This window comes from Pinus tabuliformis, chromosome 2_2, assembly GCF_031772625.1.
Source record: "Pinus tabuliformis cultivar Carrire ecotype Pingquan chromosome 2_2, CPIR1, whole genome shotgun sequence".
NCBI classification, from domain to species: Eukaryota; Viridiplantae; Streptophyta; class Pinopsida; order Pinales; family Pinaceae; genus Pinus; species Pinus tabuliformis.
Window position 1 is genome coordinate 1,085,428,193 of NC_142300.1, and position 16,686 is coordinate 1,085,444,878.

The window sequence follows — 16,686 nt, forward strand, 5'->3', positions numbered from 1 at the left end:
AAATTCAACAATTAAATTTGAACCGCTATCTCACTGTAAGTATTTGCGTCTTAGATTAATACACTCAAATTCAACAATTGAATTTGAACTGCAATCTCATTGTAAGTATGTGTTAATTGAACTTTACATACAGGGATGCATTTAAAAAATAAAAGAAACTACCAAACCACCTCTCCCTTCGGTCAAGCGCCCTTAGTGAGCTTGCCTCTGCTGGCCACGATTCATCGAGGGTTCTTGTTGTGAGGCTGTCTCTGTTGTTGCTTTTACTGCGGCTGCGCGGGTGGTTGTCTAGATGAGGAGTGTTTTTGGAAGCAAGGCAATAACCAGCCAGCTTGCAAAACCTTACGCAAGAGGAGTGCATAAACAAAGGTGGAAAATCCTATCTTTTCTGGTCCTATTCCCAGTCCCTGAAGGTCCTATTCCCAGTCCCTGATCGAATTCCAAGCACAAATCCTAAATATCCACAGGCAAAAATGCTATGGTCAAATTCCAAGCGCAGGTCCTAAACATCCAGACATAAAAATGCCATGATCGAATTCCAAGCGCAGATCCTAAATTTCCAGCTGAAAAAATGCCAGGGCAGGCAAGTTGAAACAACCGTTGGTGTTGCGATTTTGATACGCTGGTGTTTTTACGGTTTTTATTTTTTCTTACCACGTGGTCGTCTTCTTCAGAGAGATGAAGACAGTTTTCATTTTCATTCGACATGTTTCATTTTCCTCAGGCGCATGAAGACATGTTTCGTTTTCTATGAGCATGCCACGTTTCATTTTCTTTCTCTGACCACGTGGTTTCTTCTGCCAGCGGGAGTCTACTTTATTTGCGTCAAGATCTCTGGGAAATGCTATGGTGGAGTGGTGTGTAAGCACTACTTTAGTGATTATTCCAGTTGACAGATATTGGAATTGCAACTAGGATTAACCCCGCATTAATAACACGAAAAGTGTGATGATAAATGTTTATATTGCGGTAAAATTCATGTCAAAAAATGTTGATATTGTGATGAATGGTGGTTAGCAGAATATCTGGCCAATGAAATATAGAATATCATAATTTATTAGTAATATTAGAAGCATGTAACATACCTCCTCCACTCGGTGGACCAGAATGTAGTTTTTGTTTCGTTCTCTCCACTCAACGCGTGACGCGATCCTGCATCATCCGTGACATGGCGGAGCTCATCCTACCCACGGAACCATGTGCGGCAAGGCGTATAAAATGGAGGTACCCCAGAAGATTGATAAGCATCGCAATAACGTTTGCCATTTGAAGGGTTTATTAGAGGTGAGATTATTTCGTTTTTGGTAGCCATGGCGATCAGGTCATTGGGCTTTGATTTGGCACTAATGTTACTACTTGCAGTGGTACGAGCACAGGATACAACTTTAGTGTCATTTGCGTGTTACGGGGAGATTATCCCAAGCGGAAGTCCTTTCTTCGATACTCTCAGAAACCTGATCGTAGATCTGGAGCAAAGCACGGCCTTGAACGGTTGCGACTACAAGACGTCGAGTGCAGGCTCTCCCACCGCCTACGGTGAAGCAATCTGCAATCAAGCTCCCCCGTCTGATTGCACGACCTGCCTTATTAGTACGAACGATTGCATCGAGAGCATTTGCAACAATTCCGTTGGTGCTGAGGTTCAACTTACCGACTGTTTCATGCGTTATGAGCAGTTCCCATTCTATTAACAACTACTATACGGCAACCAGCACCCAGGCAATAGGCTAATTAATGTGGTTGGGCGATGTACACATCATTAAATTTAAACACATTTAAATTTAACATTAGATATATATAGCTCAACAGTATTAATGAGTCTATAAGTTGGGAAAAAAGTGTCACCTTACTCTTACGCATTGGGCAATATCTCTATTTAAATAAAACCCAGGGATTCTAAGCTCAGCTAGAGAGTCCCATCTCTGTAGTTGTAACGCTATCTTGTTTGATGATGCGCTCTACTCAGGGTATTTACCTATTCTTCATAAGTAAATAAAATATTGAGCAGTATTGGAAACTACCTGCAAATATTGGCACACCATAGCGGACACAGTACCCTCACCTTCTCTAAATATTACATATGTTGCTACAGTGTGCTTTTTTTCTTTAGAGATGCTGCTTGTAGATGCTGGTGTAATTGGCCAAATGAAAAGAAAAGCAAAGCCCTGACTCCATTGTCCAGCGGTAAATCAGTGATGTGCTCTTCTTTATCTAACAAGACCAACCGGAAATCCTTGAGATTTTTGCAACATTGACCAAAAGTCTCCAAGGTTGAGTTGCATATGTCTGAATTTAAAATAGCAAGGTTAATGGAATAGTTGAAATATTAATGTCAAAGCATGCCATAATTGTTTTTGGAAAAAATTTAAAAAACATACAATAACCACATTCTAAGAATGACAAATTCAGGCAGTAATATGCTATTGTTTTTGACTGGACAGCAGGAAGGGAGGTTAAGTTAATCCATTTGCTCAAGATTTGAAGACTATTTCTGTGGGTACTGTTTTTCAATTAGTCACTGCAGCTATCAGGATTTTGCTTGGAGTTTATAGCATGTACATTCAATGTCTTTGGATGGCAATTTTAATGACCAGTGTTGCCAAGATGTTTAACTAAATTCGTAGCATATGAATTGATCAATAAACATCCTAGATTTTCCAGTTATATGAAAAGCATATTCAAAACTTTGGCTTGGACTCTTTCAGCTTTGTTCTTAGGAAGCTGTTTTGTAGCCAATCTGCCAGTGTCTGCTTAAGTACAATCTTAGCCGAGACTAACTTGTTTTCAACAGATTCTCTGCTCTGCTACTCAACTTTCCTATGTCTGTATTAAAGCTTAGATGCTTTCGCTTCAACACAAGTAACTAGTTTTAACTTCATGCAACTAGTTTTAACTTCATGCAGGGACTTGCTAACTCGCAACTTCCCTTGTTCCAGTTTAATTCTCACACATAACTACAAACCTATCCGTTTAGAATTCAATCAATCTTTAAACATATTTTTATTATTGGCATCCCTTCATCTTAGTTCTTTTCAATGAGGTGTAAAATTGTCTTATAATAAGCCTTATGGCCCAATGCTCGACGCCGAGTTTTTCGTACTTATCCATTATCATTACTATTGTATAAGTATCAAACTTAATAAATGTGTTTTGTGTATTTATTCTATAATGTCCCAAAAGATGAATATGGATTTTCATAACACTAGTTCTGGAAACTTATAGTCGGGACCTAACTCGGGACTTACTCTATCTTTTGGGTCTTTTTACCCTGAACTAAGGATTGTTTTTGCGTTGAAGGATTGTTTTTGGGTTGTTAGTTAGTTAGTTAGAGTGGCCTAGAAACTCACCTAGTTCACTATTTTTTTCTAAAACTTAAGTTACTCATTGCAAGTTCCAACTGATTTCCACTCCCAAAAAAAAATATTTTTTCCTAAAGAAGTGTCTGTAAGAACACAAGAGAATTTACTCAATTTACAAGAAAACAAGGAATCAAAGATACCAAAAGTAGATACTTATCTTTTCTTAATTTCTTGAAGAAACCACAAAATAACTAGGAAAAGGAGTGCTCCACCCAACTAATAAGTAAGATAGCCACTACCAAAACTCACAGTGAGTCAGTTTGCACTTCCAGAATGGTAATATGATCATTGATAGTAAAATTATATTCCAAGACTCTTATCAACCCCTACAAGGTCTTTGTCCGGAATTCAACTCACCACACAAGCTACAATTTTAGATTTCATTGACCAACCAACTTAAGAATTATTTTCTATGGAGCATCTTGCCTCCCTCAACAACGTCAAGTTTGATCTCATCCAACCAGGTACAATGTTCTCAAGGTTGCCTCAGATTTTTCTTCCCTCTCACCCTAGGTTATTTATCTCTAACTAGAGGAAAAATTGTATTCTAACTGTATGGTAAGTTAAACTCTCATTTAGAGGTAGTTTCACAACGACTTAGGGTTTCTGTAACCCATCCTAGGGTTTCTGAAGCCCCTGCTATGGCAGGCTTGACACGCAAAGCGCAGTACTGAAGGCATCAGGGTCGATTAGTGGTTCAAGTGAGTCGTCCATACGCAAGCAGAAGAATACAGCCCCCTCAGGGGGAGGGCGATGCGCCAAACCCAAAAAAAGGCAGTCAAACGCAGCAGATGGAAGAATGGGACAAAGGAAACGGATAGAACGAAGGTAATACGGGACACAGCAAGCAACACGACAAGGAGGCATGTCACGAAGACAAAAACAAGGCAAGTTCCTCCACATGCAGGCTAGTGGCAACTCACAGGCCAAGAGTGGAATTTCCTAGTCATCGAATCAATGCTAGAATACAATTTATGAGAGATCACGCGCTGATCGGCAAGTTCATTGGAATATGGCCAACTGAGAGAGTGCTGAGGAGCTGGATAAGCACCAAATGGAACCCAAAAGGACACATCACTCTGCATCTAGGGCCAAAGGGGTTTTTTACTACATTCTTCAACTGCCTGGAAGATCGCAATAGGATTCTGCATGGGGGTCCTTATTTTTTCAATTTTGTAGGATTATATCTCAAAGGGTGGGTCGAACGATTCAATCCAGACAAGGAAGACCTTAGCTATGCCCCCATGTGGATAAGGTTGTACTCGCTTCCTTGGGAATATTGGGAAGAAAAATCTCTTCAGGAGATTGGGAATACACTGGGCGAGTTTGTCAAGGTTGCAGAGGAAACAAAACTATGCAGATACATGTCTTATGCACGGATCTGCATTTATATGGATCTAGAGCAAGCCCTCCGAGACACGGTAAGTTTCTTTCATGAAGATGTTGAATGGATTCAAGTAATAGACTATGAGCATGTACCGTTTAGATGTAGGAAATGCCATGATATAGGACATCTCTAAAGAGACTATCCTCTAAACAGGAAACCCCCTTCTCAAGAAAGTTGAGATAACCAAACGCCTCATGGTTTTACCAAGATTACGGACCGAAGAAGAGGGAACAAAAAATCGATAGCCAATCCCAAGACTAATCGAGTCAACATGTCAAAACCCTCAACGAGTAACACCTTTGAAGCCGTAGCCAAGAATGATATGCAAGATCCTCATAATGAACGCAGAATGACAACGAATCTAATAAAGAGAAGCCCAAGGAAACTACACAACAAACAGAGGATGTCCCATTCAAAAAATCAATCCTTCAATCCCAATCCAAAACTCAATCCTGACATTCTCAAGGAATGGAAGTTGATAATCCTGAACCAAGCTCCAAGACACCGAAGGAAAGAGAGGAACCCTCTCAAGAACCCCAGATCATGGAAGAAGATCCTGAGAATATAGACATAGGTGAACTGGATATCCTAGGGCTGGAGCAAGCATGCAAAACAGGGAATTTTGACAAAATACCAGACCGGCAAGTGGATAACCTGGTAGAGGTCCTTAACCGTGCACAGAAGAAATACTCTTTAGGGGTCCAGATAGGAAGTCCATGGGATGGCAAGTTTATCACCAAGGACAACAAGAAGAGAGGAAGAAAAACAACCCTCGAAAGAACCATCAAGATAGGCGAGGTGTTAGTTGAGTCAGGGAGGTATGCCAAGCTGACCAAGTACTTCAACACCAACCCCCATCCTTCTCAATGAAGCTGATATCATGGAATATAAGGGGGCTCAACGGCCCAAGGAAAGGCAGACTATTAAAAAATATGCTTATGCAGGAAAAACCAAGTATACTTTTTTTGCAGGAGACTAAATGCAACTCGACAGTTTTGGAAAAAATAGCAGCGAAAGCCTGGCCAGGAGGGCTAGTAACAGCTGTTGATGCTCAAGGGGCGTCGGGAGGACTGGCAATTCTCTGGGATGCGCGAGTCATTCAACTCAACAACATACATGCTAACAAGAACTTCATTCAGGCAACATTTCATTTAATCGGCACCAACACCCATGGTCATGTAACTAATGTATATTTCCCTCAGGATACTATACACAAAGCTGAAATTCTGGATACACTGTCAGAGCTCAACTCAGACAGGCTATACCCGCTTTGGATATCTGGAGGAGATTTTAACATGATAGCAAGAATGGAGGAAAAGCAGGGAGGCAGAAGCAGAACAAACAGAGACGGGAACCTGCTAAAAGACTTTATTCAAACCAACTGGCTGGTAGATGTTCCTTCAAGCAACGGCATGTTCACTTGGAACAATAAAAGAGAGGGATCGCAACAGATAGCTTCGCGTCTTGATAGATTCCTTATTTCAGACAATGCAACTCACCTGGGAGGGGAATTCATTGCTTCCATCCTTCCTGTTTCAGGCTCAGACCACTGGCCTATCGAACTCCAATGGAACAGGCCAGGTAACAGTATCAGGCGTCCATTCCGGTTTGAAGAATTCTGGTTAACTCATCCGGATTTTGATGAATTAGTTAGATCAACTTGGCTCAAATTCAATCCTATCAGTGGTACAAAGATGTCCATGTTTCAACAAAAACTAAAGCACCTTAAAGGCGAAATTAAACGCTGGAATTACACCACTTTTGGCAATATTTTTAAAGCTCAAGCTACTCTCAATCAAGAAATGAAGGTGGTCGAGCAAAGAATCATCACTGAAGGACACTCTGAGGAACTCACCAAGTAGGAAAAAGATATTGAATCCCAAATATTAGATAGAGCTCAATATGAGGAAACCCTTTGGAGGCAGAAATCGAGGATTAGATGGCTCAAAGACGAGGAAAAGAACACAAATTTTTTTCACAAAACTACAGTGCAGCGCAGAATGAACAATTACATCACCCATATCAAAAATGAGCAGGGGAATAGAATAGAGACTCATGAAGGCATTGAAGAGGAATTTCTCAGATACTTTAAGAAAGCTCACCAAGAACCCAGTATGGACAGAATGCCTGCTATAAACAAGATCCTAAGGGACATTCCAAAATTAATTACAGAGGAGCATAATAGTCTCCTCCTCAAGCCCACCAACTTGCAGGAAGTTGAAGATGTTGTTCATCAATTGAAGGCAGGGAAAGCGTCGGGCCCGGATGGATTCACATCAAACTTTTTTCATAAGTTTTGGGATCTTATTAAAATAGAGGTATGGCAAGTGGTGGAGGAGTCCCGCACCTTACGTTGGATGTACCCAGGGCTGAATGCCACATTCATTGCTTTAATACCAAAGGTGGAAGAATCCAATACACCAGACAAGTACAGACCGATTGCTCTATGCAACATTATCTATAAAATCGTCTCAAAAGTTATAGCTACCAGACTAAAACCGCTGCTCCCTCTCATAATCTCGCCCGAGCAATCTGGTTATGTAGAAGGCCGGCAGATAACAGACGGGATTATTTTAACTCATGAGATAATCCACTCTTTGAAGCAGACCAAAAAACCAGGTATGCTGCTTAAGATAGATTTATCAAAAGCTTTTGATAGTATCAGTTGGGTTTACATTCAAAAAATTCTTACTGCCTTTGGCTTTGCCCCGTCATGGGTCAGATGGATTATTAATCTTTTGTCTTCAGCTTTTTTCTCTGTTCTTATCAATGGTATCCCTTCGGCAACGTTTCGTCCTTCCAGAGGTATCAGGCAGGGAGATCCCCTTTCACCTTTTCTTTTTGTTATTATGGCTGAAGGACTAGGTAGAAGTCTAACTTCTGCCCGGCTCTCTCAGCGTCTTAAAGGCCTATCCTTCAACAATTCCCCAACTTACTCCCACCAGCAATTCGTGGACGACAACATGCTTTTTGGTTATCCATCGGTTCAAGAAGCTCGCCTCCTCAAATCCCTCCTTTCAAACTTCTCTGAAGCCTCTGGAGCCCTTATTAATCGTGTCAAATCTCAAATCTTTTTCTTTAATACCCCTGCTCCCACCCAAAAAGCCATTGCCCGTATCCTTGGTTTCACCATCGCTTCCCTTCCCTCCAAATACCTTGGAGCTCCCTTAATCGCCTCGGCCCTCAAGCACTCCTCTTGGAAAAACTTGTTAGAAAAGCTAGAGGCTCGGCTCACTCTCTGGACTCACAGAGCTCTTAATATGGCCAGTAGACTTGTTCTCATCAAGGTAGTTCTCCACTCCATGCCCTTGTATCTCTTCTCTATTCTTGCAGCTCCTAAATGGGTTCTCAAGGAAATAAAGAATCTCCAGCGCAACTTCTTATGGGGTAGCTCAGGCCACAATCGAAAGTGGGCTCTGGTTAAATGGGACAAGGTATGTCTTCCGAAGAAAGCTGGGGGCATTGGGCTAAGAGATCCAGGGCACAGTAATAAGACGATGGGAGCTAGAATCTGGTGGAGGTGGCTAGCAAATCCTAACACCCCCTGGGCCTCCCTCTGGACAGCAAAGTATGCAAGCAATTGCCCAATGGAAGAAAGAATTTGGATGACAGAATTAAGCACGGGATCTGTAATTTGGAACTCGGCCATTCAACACAGAGATCTCATACAAAAGCATAGCTTCTGGGAAGTCAAGAACGGAAGCACAACAAGATTTTGGGAAGACTCCTGGCAGCAGCTCCCAAAGATAAAGGATGCACTCTCTAACCTTCCATTACCAGAGCAGGATATCAATCAGTTAGCCAAGGTTAGTCAGTTCTGGAACCCCTCTTCCACACAGGGATATAGACAATGGATGGATGCAAATCAAATCATAATGCACGGTTCTGAGCAAGTTCAACAATATCTTTCCATAGAATTACAAAAGCGGCAAATCCCTATCTCAGAAGAATTGGACATACTAAGATGGGGATATGAAGAGAGAGGGACCTTCACCACAAAGGAAGTGTATAAGATAATAGTCCAAGAACAGATAATCAAAGACACTTTATGGGATAAAATCTGGCACTCATCCATCTGGCCGAAGGTGTCTACTTTTTTATGGCTCCTATGTCATAATAAAATTCTAACATGGGATAATCTCAGGAAAAGAAGCTTCTCGGGCCCATCTATATGTCTCAACTGTAAGCAAGAAGAGGAATCAACTATACATCTAATGCAAACCTGTCAAATAGGACGAAAGCTGTGGGAAAAGGTGGCCTTCTGATGCCAAAAAGACGGCAAAGTGCAAGGGGATATCAGAGCTACTATTCGCAACTGGAGTCAAGAGCCATATCAAAGCAAACTCCTCAACACTCTATGGCAGCTTATCCCTGGTCTACTGATGTGGAACATCTGGAAAGAGCAGAACATAAGAGTTTTTAAGGATCAATCTATGTCCATAGAGCAGATATGGACCAAAACACATCAGAACATCAAGGAGTCTCTATCAATCAAAGACTGGTACCCAGAAGATTTCCCTTCATTGCCGCAGGAAAAAACAGTGTGGGACAATTGGAAGATTCAGGTAAATCAACAGACGATCATCAAAAATAATCCTACTACGAAGAGAAGAGAATCAGCAAAATGGACTCCGCCGCCCAGCAACATGTTCCAGCTCAACTTCGATGGAGCCTCAAAGGGTAATCCAGGAAAAGCAGGGTATGGGGGGGTCTTCAGGGATCACTATGGCACTCCTCAGCTCATCTTTATGGGCTCAAAAGGTTGGGATACCAACAACTCAGCAGAATTGGAGGGATTGTGGAGAGGTCTCACCCTGGCTCAAGACAGAAGCTTCTTTCCGCTTATCATAGAAGGGGATTCACAAATCATTATAAGAATGGTCACAAAACTAATGCATGGATCCCCCATACATAAAATTAGCAACAGTTGGAGGATGGCCCAAAGACTCGAGCTAATAGACAGATGGCTTTCTCAGCATCAAGAAATTTCCTTCAGACACACCAGGCGGGAAGGAAACAAGCTCGCTGATTTTCTTGCTAATCTCGGAGTGGAAATTGGGGCAGAATTCTTTGCAGGCACAATCTCCAGCATAGCCTCCGAGGATCAACTCTCTGAGTTCCAGAATATTGTGATGCAGGATAAACTTCAGGAAGATGATACACACCCGGATGCGGGTGTTAATAAATGTTATTTATGAGGGGCCGCACAGAGCAGGCAGCTAGCCCTGCACCTGGCTGGCAGATGACCCCCACAGCATGCGCCTCGGGCTGGCGGACAACTTCAAAGGCACGCAAATTTAATCTTCTGCAGAACAGTATGTTGGTCACACAATTCAGCATTTATGAGCGCCTCGTTCAAGAGATTTTGTGTAAGGTTTTATGTATGGATTCATATCTAATTCACGCCATTGTCACTGGTTCGTTTCACCTCCGCTCGGGGTTCTTCCCGCACGCTTGCCTGGCTCAACTTGTTTGGAAGCTCGCCTGGTTAACTCGTGTTGTTGGGCTCCTCTACGCTCAACTTCTCTCCCGTGAGCTCCGCGTTCTTCCCTTTCTCAGTCAGCCTGTCATTCAAAGTATGCCTCGCCATCGAGGAGTCCCACGCAGAGGAAGTAACACTGGGAACAGAGGAAGAACCTTACGGCCTACTCCGCAGAATGTCATACCCATTGCGTCGGCCTCCCCTTCATCTCTGCCCCCGGGTCAAGCTGGGCCTCTTCCGCACAATTCATTTCAGACTACCAGGTTCACCTTCCACAGTAGGCTCAACAGGCCTGTATTGACTGCCAGCATCACAGTCATTCTCGCTGAGGAAGAGAGTAATCCTACCAGCTCGGCTCACACTACTTCCTCTCAATCTCAGGAAGACAGTGTCCTTCAAGGGGAAAGGGCCGGGGTGGTGTCTAACGCTGACAATATGCAGGATGACACCCCTGTTTCTGAAGTGCCTCTGCATCAGGCCGACTCAACATAGAACGAGATTCTGGCCTGTGGACCGTCTCATCGTGTAGGATGCATTCTCAACCTGGTGACTACTCTTGAAGGTGGCATTGAAGGAAATGATGACAATGGCTTCGTCACCTGGTTCCCTTCGTCTAGCCAGGTGGATAAGAACATGCATGACTCTCCGCAGCATGCAGACTAAGGCTGGTTCATCACCGACGGGTGGCACTCTTGCCTTTGCTCTGTGTAGTTTTTGCTATGTGTCTTCGTTTCTAAGTCTCTGGTCCTGTGTCTGGTTTATGTTCTTGTTTAAGCTCGTGGCGCTAGCCAACCTGCTCTCTGCTTTCAGTTACAACATTGGGTTTGATGGGTACCATTTTGCCTTTTTGTTCATGGTAGGCATGATAGCATGCATCTTAGTAAAATATCTGAAGATGTTAGCTATGTCATGTTAGAATTAGAACAGAAATATTTCAGGGGGTCATGGTCTAACACAAAATCTTTTGAAGTCTGTAATTTGAAAATAGTAGAAAGCATGAAATGTATGTCTCTGAATCTCTGGCTGAGGGCTGGCATCTGTCCCCTCTGAGGTCTCGACCTCCTTGTACATAAATTTTCTCTTTTTTAATAGAATTAGTATTTACGCAGAAAAAAAAAAAAAAGTTAAACTCTCATCTATCACTTTTTCAAATAAGTTTATGGCTAACCATAATTAACATTATTTATATAAAAATATAAAATAAAAATTTGCATTTTTAAACATCCATACTAGGCCTTCCACATGGCCCATAATTTTACCAAGTCATTTGCATTAAAAAATATTTACAACTTCACGTAGTGGTGTTTCATCTCACTCCCTTGGGTGAAACACCATCTTTGGTCTTTCTTAGCCCTCAAAAATAGGTTGGAATATGCCTCACACATAAAATCATCATCTTCCCATGTGGCCTCTCCTAGGATGAAGTGCTTCCACTCCACTTAACCTTGTTAATTTATTGCCTCTATAACATAATTTCTCTCTCATTGAAAATGCTCTGTCTAGTTCGAACTACATTCACAATCATTGTGGTCATTAGTCTCCATCAATAATTATTTAAGAATATATATATTGTTTTAATATTTATTACAAACACCATCAATTGTTATTTATATACCCAACGAGGGTCATCAACATGCACCACAAGCCAACAAAGGTCCATAATGTGCACTCAATAAAAGTTAGTAACATCATATTAAATTTTTTTACTTGGACAATGCCTATGCCAATCGAAAAATACCGCACCATGTGTTCCCACTATAAGTTTCAAACTAAGAATTACATCTGCACTATTTGCTTAGAAATAATAATATGTTCTAAACCCATTTGTTCTTCTTGTATTTTATGACAGATTGCAACTAGTGCATTATCATAGTAAATAACACTATTATATTTTTAACTTAATACAAAAATTACATAAGCATTACTCATGCAATATTAGAGTTTAATATAATTTATGTTTCCAACAATATTCAAGATAGCTATATTGTTGTCTACTTTGTCAAAGTAAATATAATTATGCATATCTTGGGTTTCTTGAGTATTTTATTTAGCGCCAACTGAGGGTCCACTTTGAAGTATTCCTTGAATTTTGGCCCCTTTGTCATCCTATATTAAAGTTGATTGATGTAAGTTATAAGCAATTTTTCTTTTGTGTATAGTCATGGGGCTTCTCCCTTTTCTCTTTTTATGTGTATTGACTATCTCACACTCGCCATATTACTATAATATAGTTCTTGCTTTATATATAGGAATATGACCTGTTATCCAATACATTCAACATTTTTTTTTATACATTTGACATGTAAGGTCAGGTGGAATGTTAATAGATATTAATTCTATTTCAACCTGAGAATAAATAGTTATGTTATTATATAGTCTCATAGTAATCATAGTTGTTATCATCATAAGGAACCCTTCCTTACCTTGTTCCCATGATGGTTCACAACTAATGATCTATTATTTAAGCACCATTATAATTTTATGATATCAAATATCCCATGATAAAATATTGCTAAAGTTCTACTACAATATTTCAACTTACAATTTTCACAATAGATATTATCTTTGTCCTTTGTTCAAGTGGATCTAGTTCTATCCATATTAATTATCCACCAACCTTTTCATGCATAAGTCTTAATGAGGGTTTTATAGTTTAGTGTGATTTTCTTTATTTGATTCCTTTCCTTTTTTTCTTTCAGATCATCGAGGGTTAAAAGAACAAAGTAATACCAAAACAAAATACTATGACAATTCAAGGCCACAACCTAGAGTAATATGGGCATGCCTAAAATAGATAGAAGATTAGATCACCAAACCTTGCAATTTTAATGCTCTCACACATTTTACCTATTACTTTCTCATGAATCTCTTCTTAGGTGTACATCCCTTTCTATTCTGTAAATTAGTGATTAAGTTGTCTAGGGTTTCATGTGACCCTAGCTATAGGGTCCTCCGAGTTGCATCTTTCTGTGCCCATAAGCTACCTCAACACATCACATTAGTGTGGTTGTCTTCACATATTAATTTTGTAAGCATATGTTCACTCTAATCAATAATTTGACCAAGCTTCACTTGTGTCTATAAAAGTAGTATTGAAGTTACTTAAAATACTTATCTAAGATAACACTGACTAGTGACATGTTTCACTATCCATGCTAGTACATCACATGACAACAAGAATAGATAAGGCTTCTGTGACTATACTACCTACACATTCTTTATGATAGTTTAATATTCTTTTTAATGCCACATATCCCTAGTTACCTTACTCAACTATATGTTTGTTTCTAATCACATTTTATCCATATCCACTATCAATTCTTTAATTCACATTAGGACAATAGACTCCTCAAGTTATTTAATATACACTTTGATTGATGTGTATATCTTAAAATACACACACACAAATACATACATACATATTATTCACTATGTTGTCCTCTTCAGCTTATGATTTTCTCCAAAGATTTAAAAAAAACCATCAAACCAAGAAATAAGAGGTTAAGAGTTCCCCTTCATATTTTATGGTTTATGGTTGTATATGCGTCTTTAATTTTTTTCATGTATATATATATTTTGTCTTGTAGTTATAGTAGATTCCGAATGGAATCTAGCATGCACCTTTTCTGTTTATTCTGCTATACCAACTGAGATCAAATCCTAGATATTGGAGTAGTAATTAGCACTAATTTCAGTTAATCAAAATTATCTGGTCATCTTGATTTCAGAAAAACCTAACCTTTCCAATTGCAATGTGGTTATAAATTAGACTAACTAGCAAATAAATTCATGATTCATTGTTATGCGTCTCTCACTCACAAAAATATTAACCCGCCCATCCATTAAGTACACAAAGTTCAAAATAATTCTAGATTCCTTTTATATATTCAGGGAGTCATTACATTTTCTTCCTAGTAGATTTCCATATTTTCTAATTGACTCTAACCTTGCTAGTGTTATACTTACTAAATTTGGTATATAGCTGAAATCTTTTTTGAGTATGCTTAACGTTGTTCTGAAGTGCTTCCATGTTGATTTGGTGTCTTAAAGTAACCCAAATATTATTATTATGTTACTTCCAACTTAAAAGTATTAACTAGTCTTCTCACCTCCCTATTCTTTAGAATAACCTCCTTGCATCACAGATTATTATAATAGTTATTCACCCCTGACCTCTATTTCATTGGTTTTTAAACAAGAAACAATTCTCAATTAGTTGAATTTTGCAATTCTTGATGCTAACAGTTTATGCCATTTATGCCACTATTTAACCAATCATTTTTTTGAATCCCTTCTTGAAGAGGCTTTTTAGTGAGAAGGGTTTTTGAATCCCTTATTAGTCATGAAATAAGAACATACTTGTACAATCTAGTTATAACTATATTGGACTTATTTATACCTAAGTTATATTGCTCAAATATAGATTTTATCTTTATTGTTTCTATTGTCCATGTCTGCCACTTCATTTTATAATCCTTAGTTTGGTGAAAATGATTATTTCTAAACATACAATGCACTTATTATTATGAATGTTTCCTATAAAATTCCTCCTTTTTAGCTTCTTGTCACTACATTAATTATATTAAGCTTTTATTAAGATTCAAAAGCTTATTTTTACTATTTAGTATTTCCATTATTCACTCCACGAGCAAGGTTCATGGTTAACAAAGAGGGTAGTTTATACTAGTAAAGATTACTTTACATATGCTTCTAGAGTAACAATTAAATATTGCTTACCTTCACACAAAAGTTATCTTTACCCTTTTTTTACCCGTCTTCATCTTGAAAAATACATATTATATTTTTTATTTAAAACATCTTTATTATTATTGATCATATAGATTATGTAGCGATACATGATTTTGCAAATCAACAAACAGATTTTGAAGCTCTAAATAGATAATCATCATCCAAATAACCCTAAATGTTTAAAGTTGATTTCATAAGAAACAACACATTTTCTCTCTTAACATAAGCATCTGATATTTTACACTCTTAACATAAGCATCTGATAGTTTACAATTGTTTAACAATATGGGACTTCATATTTTAATTCATTTGCACATGTATATGTCCCTTGATTGTTTATCCATATCCTTCCCTATTGTTACAGATCATAAACTTCTCCCTATTCACTATGCCACAGTCATCGGATGTGATTTACTAGCTAGCATCTGTTAATAGATAGGTCATCGAGATAGTTGTTTTTGTTGAAGGAAAAGTAACTAGGTTCCATTTTCATTATGACTTGTAACTATAATATTATGAAGAAAAAATTGTATTCCTTGCATCATGGGTTTCATGAGCAAGATGTGATTGCCATAGGTTAAAATAATTCTTAATAATGTCTTTAGGTTTTTATGTTACTTAATTATGAAAGTCATAAATTTAAAGGCTAATACTCCAAGACAAGTGTCGCTAGCACCATGAAAATCTGCTCTACGACAATGAAGTAATCTCCTTGATGATATGTCGACCTAACTACAACCCTCTTGTGTCAGTTCAAATATCCATCATTGACTCATATATATACAAGGAGTAACGTGGATTCAAACAAGAAATTTCAAACAAGTCAGAGTCAATGAAGAACATAACGCGTACACAGTGAATGCAGTATCTCAGAAGTTTGAAATATATATACATGTAGTATCTCGAGAATCTCAGAAATATGGAATATATATCGAAGGTCTCTCTGAAATTGATATGGTGTGATTACTCTCGGAAGGTATCAAAGGATTGTATATATATATATATAATGATTGTTATTCGTAGTATCTTGTGTATATATATGTAACAATAACTCTCGGTGGTGGAATATAACGTGACTACAACCCTCGATGGAGGCTACAATTCTCGGTGGTGGCACATGTACTGTGACTACAACTCTTGGTGGTGACTGCAGCTCTTGGTGGTAGATTCAGTTCTCGATGGTGGCACATCTAAACAATATCATAACCCAATAAGGAGTATGATAGTATGTCTCAAGATTACAACATAAAAAAAGGACTGTGGCGGTCAAGAAAAGGAGGAGTCAAAGAGAATGAATCGACAACAAGGGAATAGGGATAAGCAAGGACATAGAGATAATGAGAGGTGGAACTGTGAACTAAACAGAGCAGAGGACAATGAAAATTGTCTTGGAGGGAAGTTGGTGTCTATCTTGTCAAGGTTCTTGGTATTGATCATCTAAACATCTCTAAAAAACGATTAAAGGGTTTACTCTGAAGAGGAGAGGTTTTCCCTAGCTTGGAGCAAAAATCTTGTGTACTTGTATTTTGTTTAGTTTCTTGTTTCGATAGTTTCTTGATGATTGAAGAACCAGAAAACATAAAGAATTTAACTAAAGAAAATAAAATACATCATGAGCAATTGTCAATAACAATGGAAGAATCATTAATAATAATTTTCCCTATATTATTCAATATGGTATCAAGGCTATGGTGGTAGTCTAAGGAAGG

The 16,686-nt window shown here is 38.9% G+C and overlaps 1 pseudogene; it reads left to right on the top strand.

Moving 5' to 3' along the window:
- The first annotated feature begins 1,310 nt into the window (after positions 1 to 1,310).
- LOC149197158 (antifungal protein ginkbilobin-like protein pseudogene) lies at positions 1,311 to 1,691 on the top strand (annotated as a pseudogene).
- The last annotated feature ends 14,995 nt before the right edge of the window (positions 1,692 to 16,686 follow it).